Source organism: Pelodiscus sinensis, chromosome 4 (assembly GCF_052426305.1).
Source record: "Pelodiscus sinensis isolate ZL-2025 chromosome 4, ASM5242630v1, whole genome shotgun sequence".
Taxonomy (NCBI): Eukaryota; Metazoa; Chordata; order Testudines; family Trionychidae; genus Pelodiscus; species Pelodiscus sinensis.
Window position 1 is genome coordinate 87,608,804 of NC_143055.1, and position 17,942 is coordinate 87,626,745.

The following is a 17,942-nucleotide window of genomic DNA, read 5'->3' on the forward strand; positions in this document are numbered from 1 at the left end:
CATGTATATAGATTGTCTGTATTGTCTATGTAGCCTACCTTGCAAAGTTATACTATTGACTTGACTAATAAGTATGTTAAATATCCTAAATAGTTATCCTAAATCATAAGGTTACTTAACATTCTACAGTTATATTGGTAAAAAGTATTGTATTCACCATGCATAGTAGTCCTTTTTGTCTATGTGGTGTGCCATAAGGGATCCTACCCTCCAGCACCTACTATTGGCTGTCTGAATCTTGCTGAGTTTTGCCATGGCTGAGTCCTCCAGTCGACTCTCATCTAGTTTAGTGCCAAATCAAAAGAATAAAATCTCTTTTTCTTCTTTGCAAACTTTTTGCCCCACTCTGCTTTTCTGCAAGGTTCCTTCTCAATTTATCACAGATGGCTGCTTCCCAAAGTGCCTGGCTCCTCCTGGGCCACTAACCATCAGGACTTCTTTTCCAAAGCCTCTCAACACCCAGGCCTGTTTCAGGAGTCTCCCTGTTTCCCTGAAGGGAGACAGTCCAAGAATAGAACCTCTCTCCTGCATGCCACTCTATTTCTCCTTTGCCTTTTAATCCAGGTCTTCTTCCAAGCCCTCGTGCAGGGCCCTGCAGTGTTTTCTTCTTCTGCAGCCCCTCATTTCTTCTCAGTCTTTTGCTAGCCAATCTAGAAGACCAGAACTTATTTCCCCCACAGATCTCCTCATTAATCAAAGAAAGTGACGGCAGACTTTCTCTCTTTAGCCCCTTTCTGCTTCAGACTGCTTTTCTTTATGCTAACCAGTTTGCTCCTGTCTTGCTGGACTTCATGATCAGTTAAGTCTGGTCCTCCCTCCACATGTGGCCTGGTATGTTAGTTGGCCTGGCAGACCCACATTAGGACTCACATAGGGGGAGATACAGAGCTCATCACAGTTTGCTATACACATAACATACCCAACAAAAAGTCATGAAAACAAGTTAAATTACCTTACAGGACATATCTTCTATTTTTCCACCCAGACACATACCTTAATCACTACACTGCATCTCCTGCATATTGAAAAGCACAGATTACAACTGTCTTTCTGCCCTCAAGCATGCCAGCCTTCTCTCATCTGTTTTACCAAGCTTTACTATCTTAAGACACATCAGACTATCCCTTCCCTGCATTCTGCTTTCATCAGACTACTAATCCCAAACACTTTTTTATGTACTAGTATGAAGCATAATTAGCATCTTCTGTGCCATCTAACCAAAGACAGATAAGAAACAGTTTATCTAATATTTTCATATTATGTACATATACTCAAGATTAGCTAAAAGCATACCTATTTTCTGTCTCATATGGGAAAATGTGGCATTAAAACCACATGCAGAGAGATCTGATTTATGTGGGGTTTTCTTTTGTATGTCGTCTTACATAATTTATCAGCCTGATGCTGCTCATTATGTTTCATATCCCATCATTTCCCACTGTGAATCCTCTTAGGATATCAAATGAAGAAAATTTATATTTAAATTAATAATTTTAGAGTGCAGCATATGAATATTCAAATCAAATATGGTGCCATTGTGGAATTTGGGTAGGGGAAAAAAGGCTTATGTCAAATTCAATGCAAAAGTGATAGCTTGGTTATCACATTCATTAGTCATTCTGAACAGTTTAAGACTATCTGTGCTACATACAATACTAAACAGTATTTCACTGTCTTAAAGATTAACATTTAAAAACACTTTAAATGGACCTTTTCCTTCACAAAGGTTTTTTTTTATTATTATTATTATACTTTATTTTTATCTCTCTCTATATATATAAAAAGTTTTTGTCCTGCCAAGCGACAGAACGATGTCATCAAGCTCTCTGGCCACTTTCACAGCCAGGGAGAAGGAAGGGTTGGCGAGTGTAGTGAACAGGGTGAGGCCCCCTAGTTTTACTTAAAATACTTTTTGTCCCTTCTGAGAACTGAAATTCTGGAGTAAAAATAACACCCTTAGAACTATATTCAGAAGTAAATATCCATGTCTTTCCAACTCAGACTTTTTCAGGACTGAAAAGCAGCATACTATGGCTCTGTGGGAGGATGACCTATATGGTCACACTGTGAGAATACCTCATCATAACAATTTGGGGTGGAAAAAACAACAACAACAACAACAACAACAGTGAAGCTGACAAAGCAGTGAAGAGCTCATTTAAATGAGCTTTCCAGTTGTTACCTTCTACACATCTTCCTTGTTTAGCTGTAGTCCTTCACTCCCAACTCTTCATTGTGTAAGTCCTCCTTCATGTTTCCTTCCTTAAGGTTATTCATAGATCCAGAGATTTCTCTCACATTTCCATAGTGGTGATCAGTATCTGGATTTATTTATAACATACACTCTACTCTGCACTGATTAGTCCTTAATTGGAGTATTTTGTGCAGTTCAGGGCACCACATTTCAAGAAAGATGTGGAGAAATTGGAGAGGGTCCAGAGAAGAGCAATAAGAATGATTAAAGGTCTACAGACCATGAACTATGAAAGAATTGGGCTTGTTTAGTTTGGAAAGGAAAAGACTGAGAGGGGACAAGATAGTGGTTTTCAAGTATCTAAAAGGGTGTCACAAAGAAGAAAGAGATACATTGTTCTCCTTGGCCTCTGAGGATAGGACAAGAAGCAATGGGTTTAAGCTGCAGCAAGGGAGGTTTTGATTGGACATTAGGAAAAACTTCCTAACTGTTAGGGTGGTTAAACACTGGAATAAATTGCCTATGGAGGTTGTGGAATCTCCACCCTTAGAGATATTTAAGAGCGGGTTAGATAGACATCTATCAGAGATGGTCTAGATGGTTCTTGGTCCTACCATGAGGGAAGGGGACTGTACTCGATGACCTCTTGAGGTCCCTTCCAGTTCTAGTGTTCAATGATTCTATGATTCCTCACATGCTATCTTAGCAGCTGCTTGTGGCCCTGCCTAAGCATCCAGCTAACAGAATAAGTGACATCACTAAAGTGATTGGGACTTTTAGCTTCTCTAAAAATCTTACCAGATACAAACACAACCTTATTTTCACTGATCTTTCAACTGTCTATATTTTCCTCCCCATAAATCAGAAAAGGTACTCAAATCTCTTGTCCTTGTCAAATTTTAATCTTCAGGAATTTTTCTAGTTGTGTTCAAATATGTATGTAACTGGAATTATTTTGAGAAAAGTAATTTTTTTCCTAAATTCCACTGTGGCAGAAAGTATTTTGCTGACACTTGCAGAGGCCAAGTATGGAATTGGCAATACAGTAAAACTCCAATAGTCCGGCATCCAATAGTCTAGCACTCCTGATAGTCCGGCATCAAAATGGCAAGAGCCTAGTGAGTGAGCTTTGGAAGAAAATGAGTCACAAGGTAACAGCGGCAGCAGCTGAACTGAGCAAAAAGGGTAAAAAGGGTTTAAAAAAACTAAAACGTTATAGTATACTGTATACTGTATTTACAATAAAAAGGGTTAAGAATACTTTATATACAGTATATATACAGTATATATATATAACCAGTTTATAGTACCTCCTGATAGTCCAGCATATCTGATAATCCAACACCACCTAGGTCCCATAGGTTCCGGATTATCGGAAGACTTCTGTATATGTTTTAAATATCTAAGTTGGGCAGATGGAAAAATAAAGTAAATACAGACAAAGAAGTTGTATTGAAATTCCAACTCAATAAGAGCTCAAGTCCAAATCAAATATTATGTTAGGATTAAACCACTCTTAAACAGTGTCTGTCCAAAATGGCAGAACTGTTAGGTAATCTTTTTGAGATAAGCTGTTAAATTTTCTACAATTCTGGGCCCAAATCTAATAATGAGATGTTTCTATGAAATTGTGGTTGCAATGTAACCCCCCCCCTCCCCCCACCAAATAAACCCAATTCAAACTAGATCTCAAACTGTAGGGAAGAATTTGAATCTGAAGACTTTACTCTAAAATGCCCTAATTTATCTTGAAGTTTAAAGGTTCTTAGATTAAAAGATCCTTAGATTCTGGTTTTGACAAAACTTTTATATAGAGTGCTGATGTTAGAAATAAGATTCATGCACATAGTTATACCTGATGTAAACCTAATGGACTCGGAGATTCTGTTCCCAGAAGAATGGGTAGCATGAACACCTATTAATTGGCTTTTATGATCTGAAACAAATGTAATACTAAGAGACTCCTTAACTTCATAGCTGCAAATATTTTTTCTTTTGATGAAGTCCAAATATTTTGTTTGAATGCTTTTCCCTTCCCCACCCACTCAAAAAAAATCTTGGAAAAATCTTGTAGTTAAAACCAGGAAAGAAGGAACTCCTATAATTGTTACTTTTTGAACGTAGTTCCATTTACACTTTGGCCCATTTATTCTGGTCTAAGTGAGTGTGAGTGGATAAGCCAGGGCTACTCAACTTTGGAAAACCCGGGGGCCACGATGATACTCACAGCACATGCCGAGGGCTGCAACTTAAGTGTGGTTGCATATACATGCAAATATATATGCAAATATATGCAAATAGCTTCTTTCATACTGATGGGCATGAATATAAAGATTAAGGCAAGACTACACAACACGCAGGCCCCATTTAAGTCAGTTCTGCTGATATTAATTAAAATGCAATATTTACCCGATTTCCACCCACATGACAACACTTTAAATGAGCAATGACAGTCCAGGAATGTAACTACTAAAATACATAGCAACAGAAGACCATTATATTGACTACTTTTTTGTTTTGGCTCCCACCCATGGGCCGCAAACAAAGCAGCTGCAAGCTGAATGTGGCCCATGGGCTGAATGTTGAGTAGCCCTGGTATAAGCGGTGTAAAGGTGGATTAGAATAAATGAGATTCAGAGCTTCCAGGTTTATTTAGAGACATGACAAGGAATCTGGGAAGTTACGTTTCTTTAGTAAACTGGCCAGGCTTGTTGGTAGCCTTTTCTATTTACAGACATTTAAAATACACTACTATCTGGACTGGGAATTCTGTCTCATGAAAGAGCTGAAAGAAAGCAATGGAGATCTCAGACAAGAGTAGATGAGGCAGAATTCCATGGATTGCCTCCTTTTCCTTTCCCTTTCATGGGTGCTATTTTTAATATTCTCGTACACCGTTTCCTCATGTATCATACCATGAAAAGGAAAAGTAGTAAGGAATATGCTTCAGCTGAGGATTATCCCAACCACAGCTGTTCACATTGGGTGATGGGGTGATTCTAAGACTGGATGTGGTGGTAGAGAAAGAGAGGATACTCAATATAGTTTGCTACTAGGGCTGGGAAGCCACTGTGGATTCCATTTCATTCCCTTCCATCTCTCCATTAATCTAGTTGCTGGACCTCTGGTGATGCCACTGTAGAGTAAATTGATCACCAATTTGGGAGTCTGAAAGTTTTCTTTTCTCACTAAGGGGCTGTGGCCCTGCTCACTGGGTAGGCAGTCTGAACTCTCTCCCCAGCCACCAAGGAGAGCCAGGCTGACCCAAGATGTGGCAACCCTGGCCTGCCACCTCCCCCTCCCCAGACACCTGGCCCATGTCAGGCCAGCCCCAGCTCTCTCCCCTCAGCCACCTGGAAGGGAGCAGGGGGCAGGCTGATGCATGGCACACCAGTCCTGTCTCTCTCCCCGCAACTGCCAGGAAGAGGGGGCTGGGCTGAGGCAGCACCAGGACTGGATCTCTTCCCCAAGCCGCTGGGTGTGAGGACGGGTCACAGCCACAGTATGCCAGCCCTGGCTCTCTCCTCCTGGCTGCTGGGGGGAAGGGAACAGAAAGGGAGGAAGGAGGCAGGCATTATTCTTGTCCCACAGGAATATATATAAAGAGAGAGATCATGAAATTGGCAAAATGTTATGTGGGGTCTTCAACCTTCAGTTTGATATTCGGGAGGTCTAGTTATAGAGGGTTTAAAATTAGAATGGTTGAAGCTTTGAAGGGTTCCCATGAAGATAGTAAGTTAAAAAGGGTCCAACTTAGGGTACTAAAAGCTGGTAGGTTTGTTTAGGTATTGGCCTTAGGCACAGTATCATATGGCCATTCATGGTGAGGGGTGTGTGCAAAGTCTGTAGCTCCCTTTATTTCACTTCCAGCATTGGTGGAAGATGGGAGAGAGTCAGGCCTCTAGCTTCCAGTCAGGATCTTTTGTCAAGTGTGAGGCTGTAGTGGGGACAAAGCCTTCACAATCACTCTTACATTTATAAAACAGTAAGGTTAGTGAGGACACTAGAACAACCCAGTTGGGTACAAGAGAGTGGTGGTGGTTGTCCCAAATGTTTATTAAATAAAATTGCTGCTGCCTCATTTAACTACATAGTGTCTGTGTCCACATAACTGGAAGCATCAGTGAAAAGATAGATAGATAGATAGATAGATAGATAGATAGATAGATAGATAGATAGATAGATAGATAGATAGATAGATAGATAGATAATTTACTAAATCACTTTATAGTTAGCCAAATTTCAAATTTTAGTTGTAAGGAGAAAGATTGTAAAGGGGGAAAATTGCTTTGATACCATAAACATAGTCCTAATAAATATTTCTGGCATTTACATTTTGAAAGTAATATCTATAATTATATTACTTTCACTGTGAATACCATAGACATTGAGGCTTTTATGATGGAAATGAATTCAAAAGTCTGAATATTTATGAATTAGTATCTTTTCTCTAAGAGAATATGACAGCATTGAAAACATGCAATTACCCGAAATACTTATATTGATTAAAATGGTAAGTAATGACAGCCACTCTTATTAGCATAAAATAAAGCAAATTATAGGTTTTTTTAAGACTGTAAGCAGCATCTCATACATTCTGCTATTTGAACAATGGAATTGCTTACATACTGTTAGCGTTTCTTGTAAGTCACAAGTGGTGCAAAATAATTGAGACAATAGGAGAACATATGGTGGGTATATAGTCCCAAAGAGGAATATATCCGAGACAAAGTTAAAATTATAGGTACAAAACTTGGGGTAAATATTTATCTTCCCAAAAGGGATACTGTAAATCTTAGGGATGATCCTGCTCCCACTGCTTTCATTGATAATGGGAACAAACAGAGTCCTTATTGTTCAGAGAACGAGGCAAATCTCCTGTGGAATGAATAAGCCCCACAGCAGCCTGTCCAGAAAGGGACCATATCCTGCTCCCATTCAAGTCTATGATGAAATCATTGATTTATTGGGGGTTCTATCAGGCCCTTATTTTAAAAGATCTTATTTTAAACTGCTATTTACAAGCACACATAGCTTTCTGAAAAAGTTTGACACACACACATTCAAGCATCATCTACACAGTCTTCCTCTACTTAAAATATTGGCTAATAGGGCTAAAATGTCAATCTGAAGAGGACAGATTATGTGGATTAATTTTTAAACTGAAATAATTTAGCAAGCACCAAACAAACCAAATTACCACCACAATATTCAGAGCTATATTTGTATGAATGAGATGTGTGAAGTTAAAAATGGATAAGCCCTGATGTTTACATGTCTCTAATTATATTGGGGTAAATAGTGGGATTCTCTTATTTTAATTTTATTACATTTTTATTTACATCTTCCACATTTAAAGGAATATATCTGAATCATTTTTGCTGTAGCTTTATAAATAATCATCTGCAGGTTGACAACAAAGCCGTAAACATATCAGCCTGGCAGTAAAAGTTACAGAAAGTTATGAGTGACCCAAGAGAGTGACCCAGGACAGGGTTGTGGGTTGCAACAAAAGTACTTATTCAGCCTTTGTTATAGCTTTCACTATACTAAATATTCATTGTTACAATTCAATAAACAGGGTTGCTCTGTTTAATTACTTCAGTTTCCTTGCAATGCCACCAAATGATTGCCATGAGTGACTGCAGAAGATACTTTTGGGTGCATTAATATGATTGGGACTATGTTTCTAGTGCTCAATGTCACATTTTCTTGGGGATTATCAAAATCCTATTCTATTATTAAATTGGTTGAGGTGTCTTGTCTAACTCTTGTGCTTAAAGGAGGTTTTACCTGCCAAAAGTGATTATTTAGGACTCTGGTGGAAATGTCTCATAACAACCTGAAGTGCATGTAGCCTAAAATCACAAGTTGCCCTCCATACTCCTACAATATCTCATTGTAAGAGATATCTAACTGGTTTTCACTAACTCTGCTAGTTTTCCAAGATTAGATCTCCCAACAAATAAAGTAGCCTCTGTCACCATCCGCTGTTTCTACTGTGAATTCTCCACCTTACATCATAATTAAAGACTTGACAAAATGTAGAGGAAAAAAAAGTTAAGAAACCCCCACACTTGGGCCAAAACTCAAGCTAAACTTGAACAGAAGCCTTGAGGTTTGAAATAAGGCTTTCAAACTTGTGTTTCTCATTGAGCAGTCAGAAAGATAGAAGTACATTTCATTCTTAAGTACACATGGCCTTAGTTTAGTATCTGAGCACCTTATAGTTTTACTTGCCCAAAGTTCCACAGGAAATCTGCAGTACGGAAGTGAAGGGACCCTGGTTTCCTGAGGTTCTAGTTCACACTTTAGCCACTAGACTAAGCTTTTCTCAAGAAAAATGTCTTCTTACTAGATTTCACTCTGACATTTCAGACCCTTCAGATAAGCTGCCAACCTTCCAGATGCTTATTGAAACTAACACTGAACTGCAAAAAAATGTGTTTTCATCTTCCTAAGACATAATCATTCTTAATGTTAATTTGTTTTTGTGAACAATATGGTATGCAAATTAGATACTTTATGGCTGGTACAGAGAACATTATATAGACTGAAGGTCCTGTTTCATACAGATGTTTTTAGTACTAAATGATTTTTGGAGAGTGGCAGGGGATGGGTAATGTCTAAGCTTAAAATAGATTCCCCACAAGATGACAGCAGGACCTTACATTACTGACGTAGATCTATGACTTAAGATGAATGTAATACACACACTTTTTTTGTAAGTGTAAACCTGTTATTTTTCTGCAAAGTATGTTTTCCTCTGCCAAATCTTGCAGTCCATACATACATTTTACTCAATACTTCAAACAATTAAGTGAAAAACGATTTCTTCCTGTTCCTAAATGGGTGCTGAGTGGTATGTATTAGGGTTGTAATAGTATAGTCAATTAACCAATTAACCAATAAGCAAAAGCTTATCGATTAATGCTATATAGACTACACACCTTCCCCTGCCCTGCATGTTCCCAGTAAATTTTTTAGCATGCTGGCCAGCAGACCAGCTCAATCCCAGATTCTGCCAGGTCCGGGTCCTATCCCTGCTGTGTATCTGCATTTGAAGTGAATTAGTAGCCACATGAGTAGGCAGCCCAGCTCAGTCCTGGCTTGCACCAGGTCCAAGAGCTCAGACCCACCCCACCACCTGAACAGGGGCTGCTGCCACCCTACACTGCTGCCTCTGAATCACACAGCAGTCTGTGTTCTCATGAGAACAGACATCAGAACTTTCCCTAACACAAGGAAATGGAGAGACTAAGGATGTTAAATATCGGTTAATTGAATATGTAATTAACCTCATGAATTCTTATCCATCACTCAACTATTCTATAGTCCCTGGGGGTGGAGCCAGCAGCCAGTGCAGTCCAGTCCCTCTTTCAAGGATCCCCCTGCCACTCCATGCTGCTTTGTATAAGAGGCAGCAACACGGGGCAACAGACAGTTACAGCCTAGCACCCCACACTGCTGCCTCTGACACAGAGGCAGCAGCACAGAGTGGGAACGGGCTCCTTGGGAGAGGGGCCAGAGTGCACTGGCTGCCGGCCCCACCCCTGGGGTCTATCAAATACTCAAGTAACCTGTTTTGTTCACTCCCTTTGGGGCATCTGTCCTTGGCTGCTCTTAGCAGACAGGATACTGAGCTAGATGGGCCTTTGGCTGGAGCAAGTATGGCCGTTCTTATGTTCACGATTCATGAAGTTAATCGACTATTCAATTAATTGATATTTAACATCCTTAGTGTATATGGAGCATTTGGAGTCTCTCCATTCCTTGTGTTAGGCAAAATTCCAATGTCTGTGCTGATGAGAACACAGACGTCTCCTATTCTTCTTCAGGGTTCTCCAAAAGACCCTGTTGAAGAGATGTGAAGGTGGGGCTAGAAAGCAGCAAGGCTAGGGTTTAAGTTAGGGCTGAGAAAGATGCAGTCAAGGGGCCAGATTTAATACTTTGATCCAGCCAATGGACTGCATCTAGCTGCTTTGTATTTATATCCTGCTTCATGTGCTCCTGAATTTCCAGGTGGTGGCTCACACAGCAGGATTCTATTTAAATGGCTCAAAGCACTACCCCAGCAAAGGCTGGACCTGGGAGCCTTTTAAGTATCAGCAGCAATCCCAGGCAGCTGCCAGACAACATGATAGTGGCAGCACTGGGAACCCTTTGCTGTGTTTTCACTTTAAAGCCTCTGACCCACACAACTTTGCAGGGGAGGTTTGTCTCTAGCCCCTCCCTTTCTGCCAATGTCCTCCCCCTTCTGGGGGTGAAACAGGCCCCTGAGCACATACCAAAATTAGTGAAGCCCCCACGCTGTCAAAATTATTGCTCACTCCTAGTTTAAGCAGAGCTGGCTGGCTATACTGAAGGGGAAGTAATCAGCATCCCAAAGAGATGCACTAGCAGATACATAACCACTACTCAAGAAGGATATAGGCCTCCTAGGGCACAATTCAGCTCTATACTCCTCTTTACTACAGGCCATCTTTAAATAACAATCAAATCCTAAGTAAAGACTTCAGGATTTAGGTGGTTATACAGCATTATTTCATCTACTCACATAGCTACTTGTTAGTTTATTTCATTTTAAAAAAAAATATATGTGCGGCGTGGCCAGACTAAGGTATTAAAAAAGACAAGAAAAAAATGAGCTTGTTTGAGACTCAGTTTGGAACACTATCAACTCTCTGTACAGTTATAGGTTCATATTGGGAACGGTGAGGTGAATAATGTGGAAAAACTAGGCAAAACTCCTCTCTATTAGTCTGAATATCTTTTACTAACAAACCCTAGTTCTGTTCCCTGCAGAGTCTTAGTAGACTTAGGATTTATTAAGCAACAGCCATTCATTTGACCTTTAACTTACCCAAGATATGGATGTGAAAGCTCTCTCACCACATGCCCTTCTATGCTTCTTTGTAGTGTATGGTAAAGTCCCCAGAAAACTCTACCTTAACTAGTCCCCTTTCCTAATCTTTTAGTAACCCGGTCCCTCTTTAAGAATTTGTGCTTAAATAGGATTAGCTAATTAGCTCTCTGCTGACTATTGCTTGAAATTAATACAAAACGCCAGGCTACTGTCTGGTTCAAGACTGTTACCTTGCACAGCCAAAAAGTTATCTCTGCATTATTAGTGAAACCTGCAAATTCATCCATATACAAATATAAAATTACAGCAATAATTCAGGGTCTTTCTCTCACACATGTCCTGCTATCGCCAGCCAGCCACTCATCTCTTTGTTAAGAGAAGACAGAGAACAGATGGGCTTTACAAGTGATTTGGAGATCAACAGATGAATCAAGGTAAGAAGCTGACTTAGGTTTATGTTTGTTCCTACCATGTTTACAGTGCTTCTTTTAAGAATTCTGTATTACCTGACAGAAGTACTTAAAGTATTTTCATGAGAAAAATGGTTAACTACAATAAACATTGCATTATTTGGAAATTATTGTCCAAAACTTATGTTTTAGGTGCCTCCGCTCTTCAAGAAACTTGCATTCATTGGTTTATCTTACAGGTTGTATAAGTAAATAGCATCTACAAAAATACTTTTGGACGATTACACAGAATTGGCATTATATTGTAAAGGAATTATTTGCTTCCTGAAATTTTGTTTTAGTAACTCTCTCAACTGCCCTGGTAATTCATTTTAATTTAGACTTTTGGCTCTATGAAAATGTAATTTTCCTTTTTTGGAAAGACATTTTTCTTTATAAACCGGCATAAAATGAATGTTATTTCATTTTTTCAATATGATTGATGTAGACTTTTAATGTGTTAATTTTACAGAATGAATTAATATTCAAATAGATAGATAGGCTTGTTAAAAGAGTGGAATGGTACCAAAGATGACAGAATTAATGCCTGAAACAAAAACAGGCCTTGTGAATTATTAGTCTACCTAATGTTTGATTGCTGTAGTGAAAAGAATTATGGAGGGAAACACTCAGAACCAGAAAAACTTCATATAGAATGGAGGGAGCAGTTCAGGGGGGAAAAGAAATAATTTAAACATTATGAAATATCTAAACTAAAGTGACAAAATACGTTTTTGCTTTGGAATACTTAGCACCCATTGCCAACATGAGCTCACACATACACACACACACAAACACACACATCCACACACGCACACACATCCACTTTTAATAAAATTATACAACTTTCCTATTCTGAAGTACAGGCTTAACTGTACTGGCTCTCATCTCATGTTAGAATATACACAATGTTTGATTTGTAATAGGAATAAGAATCTCAACACTCCAGGGCACCAATTAAGAAGAATAAAAGACTGTTCTTAAACTGAAGCCCAGGAGAAATTCTGAAGTCAATGGATTAAAGCAAGTACTTAAATTTAAAACACAGAAGTGTAATCCAGACTAAAGGTATGTCCACACAGCAGTGTTATTTCAAAATAACTGAAGTTATTCTGAAATAACATAGGGCATGTCTACAATACAAGCCTTTATTTTGAAATAATCTCAAGCTGGAGGACTTTTCTCCGATTTATGGTAACTCTAATTTTATGAGGAGTAAGAGATGTCAAAGGAAGAGTTTTCTTCCTTCGACTTACCGCTGTGTGGACAGCACCAAAAGCCTACTTAAGCTATTTCAACTTAAGCAACGCAATTGACATAGCTGAAGTTGTATAGCTTAATTTGACTTTAGCCTTTCTGTGGAGATGTACACTAAGAATGGGCCAAAAGCACTGTCCAAATCTTTAGTCACCTTGTAAGCCTCAATTTGCTGCCTGTCCAGTATGCACCATTTGCCTGTTACTTGTATCTTTATAATTAGGAAACCTTGGAAGAAAATAGTTTTGTGAAACCAGAAGCATATGAATCTGCCCACTAGTGCCAACTTTTAATAGTGATGCACTGAGTGCACCATCACGATTTTCAAACACTTGCCTTCTACGTATATCAGCAGATATGATGCTTAGACAATATGCCTTGTGACACCAGCTGGAAAGAAATCCAACCGTATTCAACAATATCTTGTACTGTCACTATGGAAAACTATACGCAGACACGCAAAATGCACACACACAAACAATTGAGATGGATTCCTGGTGAGCTTTGTGATATGCAACTGAATGGGAATATTCTCAGCTAGTGATAATGAGCCCAGATCCACTGAAGTGAGTTGAGTAACACATATACTAGCTGTAGATACGGTCTGATGTCTAATAAGGGAAATCATTAAAAACTGTTTCCTGAATGGGTGTTATTTGATAACTTCAGCATCTCTCTTATGGGCAATTCTTTGGAATATCCTGCCTTTCCAGTCAGATGGAGCTGCTATGATTGTTGCATGGGTCTGTGAACACACTGCTGATTGTAGCCAGCATATATGGGCTTCAGCACCAAGGATATGGGTTTTCAGGAAATGGACACATGCTTTGTGGTTGCTTATTGATGTAGCATACTTTTCACAGCACATGTGAGCTGTGAACAGTCATCATAGGGTATGTCTACATTAGCTAGTTAGTTCGAGTTAGGTAGGCAAATGAGGGCAACCGGAGTTGCAAATGAAGCCCGGGATTTAAATATCTGTGCCCGCGGCTACACTTGGCACGGAGTAGGTAGTTCGAATTAGGATCTCTAATTCGAACTACTGGTACTCCTCGTGGAATGTACCCTCATTTGCCTACCTAGCTTGAACTAACGAGCTAGTGTAGTCATATCCATAGTGCTTATAACTGGTCAATCCAGCATTGTCTGCAAATTGTATCAAGAATAGGGTCTAGAACCCTAGTAGCTGGTGTCTTTGAGCTCTAAATCAAATCATATCCTACAATATAGGAGTCTAGGAATGTAGAGTTAGTACTATTCAGCAAATTAGGTGTCAACTAATGCACAATTGACTAAACTACTCACTTTGCATAAGGTATGGGACTTACACTGGTGCCTCTGATGATCCTACTTCCCCTAAAAGTGTTGCTTTGTCACAGATGAATTTTTTCACCATGAAACATTGCCATCTAAAGTGGGCACAATGATGCCTTTGTGCCAAGGGGTAGCACATGTCAGAGGCCTTTTAGGTTAGCTTCTCAAAGAAATTAAGATAGCAACAATGAGTCTAGAAACACTTGGTATGTAATTTACTTTATTTACACATAAATACCAATCCTGAACAAGATAGTGAAATCGTATGCCAGGACTACTCAACTTGGAAGCCCCGGGAGCCACAATGATACTCACAGCACATGCCAAGGGGAGCAACTTAGGTGTGGTTGTATATATACATATATATATATATATATATATACATACACATACACATACATACTTGCAAATATATATATGCAAATATCTTCCTTCACATTGACGGGCATGAATACAAAGATGAAGGGAAGACTACACAACACATGGACCCCATTTAAGTCAGTCTGCTGATATTAATAAAACACAATATTTACACGATTTCTACCCATATAACAGCCCTTTTAATGAGCAATGACAGTACAGAAATTTAACTATTAAAACGCAGACCAACAGAAGACCATTATTTTGACTACTTTTTTGTTTTGGCTTCCACCCGGGGGCCGCGTGTTGAGCCCCACATAAACCCAAACTGAACCATGGGCTACAAACAAACTGGCCATGGGCCGCATGTATAGTGGCCCTGCCATACATGGTAGCCTATTCCTCCAGGAGACTTGCTTCCAAATCCTTGGCCAGTCCCCAGAGAGGAAATCTGCCTGAATAACTGACTTGAATCAGAGCCCAAAGGAAATAAACCTGTGGCTGATCACACAGAATTCTCTCTCCAATTGCCTTTGGGATTATGCAGGGTTGAGGGAAACTCTCAACACCACAGCATATCTTGCCAAAAGTCAAAACTTGCTCCATTTTTAAGAAAAAATATTGACAAATATATGAAACAGTGGCACCTAACACCTTTCGTAACCATACACTCATGCAAATTTGCAAGAAGAGATCCACTGAGTACAATGGGACTACACAATAAAACCTTTATTAATAACAATAAGGAGTTTCAGAATCAAGTACTGAAATGATAGTGTATTTCAAAAGAAAATACAGTTTGGACAATTTGAAAGATCTGTAAATCATTCAGAGATTATTTAGAAGACTGTAAAATAATGTGTAATAGGAGAAAACTGAACTGGGGGTTGCTCTCTCAATCTAATTCTCTATCAACAACAAGAAGATATTTTTCAGCTTTAGTGCAGAACTATACAAACAAATATAGTTTCATATAAAAAAGCCAGTTCAAACAGTTTCCAGTATGGCTTCTTCTTTGCTTGAAGATTTACACTCTCATCAAGAAGGTTGGATAAGACACAATATATTAAAAAGGTTAAAGGAGTAAGCAAAATCACATTAATCACAGAATATAACCAGACATTAAATTTTTGACACCTCATTGTCATGACCAAGAGTGTAACTAGAGTGAGAAGTTATTATGACCTATCCTGTTATTGATACGCTCTGAAGATTGTAATTTCATGGTAGTTGGGTGCCATTCCCAGGACCTTCTGGTTTTCTGCACTTCTGCGGGCACACATTCAGTTAGTTTAGGGGGAACTCAAAAAAGGAATTCAGATACTAAGATATATAAATACCTTTTGTGAAATAAGAAATCATGTCAGCTTTTCTAAAGGGAAACCAAAACAGTTTTCTTGCCTCTTCTTCAGGCACAGGAAATATTGAATCTCCCAACAATGTTAATGACAGTCACACACAACACCGTGCTTTTAGAGGAAGAATAAATTTCCTGATGATATGAAGTAACTGGCCACACACTTCCATCTTATTGCTTGGTTAAATGGAGCAAATAAGTAAAAAAGGTTTCTAACCAACTCTAGGGGAGAATAAGAACTATTGTTAAAGGAAGAGGAGCCTCTACTTTAAAATCCTTTAAGTCATAATGACTTCCCTCCCATCGGGATCTGGGGGGATTTGGCTGGCTGGCTAAGAAAGGAGAACGAAGCTTGATGGCTTGGGGGGAAGAAGGGAGATGTAAAACTGCTGGGAAATAGGTCAGCATGGCGGCTGATTCACCAAGAATGAAAAGTTTAAAAAGGTCAGCCTGCACTTGGACCCTCTCCTTCAGATAGATCAGGCTCAGCAGCACTCATCCTCAAGTAATAAATATACCAGGCTATTGACCATGTTTGCTATAGTAATTATCCTAGCTGCCCCTGCCCCTTAAAAAAAAAAAACCTTTTTGAAAAGATCCCAAACACCTCAAAAAATGAGGAGCACGGGATCTTTCAAGAAAAGGTTTTTTTTTTGAAAAAAAGAACCACATCTAGATGAAGCAAAATGCAGGACAATGTAGCACTTTAAAGACTAACAAGATGGTTTATTAGATGATGAGCTTTCGTGGGCCAGACCCACTTCCTCAGATCAAACTACCCCAGACTAACACGGCTACATTTCTATCACGGATCTAGATGGCAGTTTTACTTTAGAAAAGCCCTTTTTCGATAGACCACGCAGTCGCCATTATGCAAACGAAATGCGGGAAATTCAAATTCTGGCTTCATTTGCAATTTCGATCTGTCTAATTTACATCCCTCTTTCAAAAGAGGGATGTAGTTTAGACATAGCCTAAGTGGTACGGGAAAGGGGTGGGAAGGAATTTTTCCCTTATCACCATTTTGACCCAGGTGCATTTAGCATTTTTTGCTTTCTTCACAGCAGGTTCGGGTAGGCCCTTTTCACACAGAACATGATGGGTAATAGGCCATATGTCACAACCCATTATTTAAGTGTTTAGTGGATGTTTGTGGAGTGCAAATACTCCATAAAAGTATGCATTAAGTAATGATAAACAGCTTGAGGAAAGGACTTGAGGAGAGGTGCTTGATACTTGAGTAAGCCCAGAGTAGTTGGGGATATCAATAGGTTGGTATAGCATGGAGTCAACCTGCCATCGTTATAGCCTACTTCACCCCTCCCACAAGAGAGGTGATTCACTATATACAGATTTGGTGGAGGGACATGGGTACAAAAGAGAGGGGGACATTCCCCCCAGTTAATTAGAGGGGAAGAATAAAGTGTGTGTGGGGTGGGTTATTTGCACTGTACATTTTATCTGCCAGTTAGTCCCAGGCATCTAATGATAAAGTTGCACCCTGATTAAACCCATATCAAATGTCCCCTGTCCTTCTTTCACTGAAGCTAAATGGAGATTGCACCTGACAAGTGACAAAAATCTAACAATTCATTGGGGTGATGTCGCTTTTTAAATTACTGGATTCAGATTAAAGCACAGTTGGTGGTTTGCTCAGTTGGCTCTGGATAATGTTGTAAGAAGATGTTCTAATGGTAGCAAGGCTACTGTGGTGGAAGTGAGAGTGGCTCTTTCAGAACAGACAGGAGAGTGGATGAAGGGGAAACTAGTGAAAAAATAATATCAAAGAGGGAAAGGGGAGCTGCAGGAAAAGACAGAACTTATTAGTGTGAGCTAACATGGATGTGAAATTTAGTTACATTGAGAAGTTTATGGCAACAGCATAAACCGCTCAAGTTCCTTTCAGAACTTAGGATGTCCCCAGAGATATCTCTGATATCAAGATATCAATGTTCTATTTCTACATCCATTGTTGAATTCCCGTGTGGCCTTGTGCAAGTCACTTAAATGTATTTAGAAGGTTAAATATGTTGGTGGATCTGTGATGTAGTGTCATGTGCCTCAATAAATTGTATAGATGGCTCTCTCAAAAGGTGTATGTGAAGACCTCATTTATTTCAAGTTCAACTGAAGAGTCAGGTGGCA

General features: G+C 39.3%; 1 long non-coding RNA gene across 2 annotated transcripts in view; it reads right to left on the bottom strand.

Moving 5' to 3' along the window:
• The window catches only part of LOC149524542 (uncharacterized), a 189,563-nt gene that overhangs the window by 42,479 nt on the left and 129,142 nt on the right, over positions 1 to 17,942 (bottom strand). The window contains exon 6 of one of the 2 annotated variants that reach the window (XR_016349460.1): positions 3,505 to 3,596. The exons of the other annotated variant lie outside the window; for it this stretch is intronic. This is a non-coding gene — a long non-coding RNA (uncharacterized LOC149524542). The remainder of the gene's footprint in view (positions 1 to 3,504; positions 3,597 to 17,942) is intronic. 2 annotated transcript variants of the gene reach the window in all.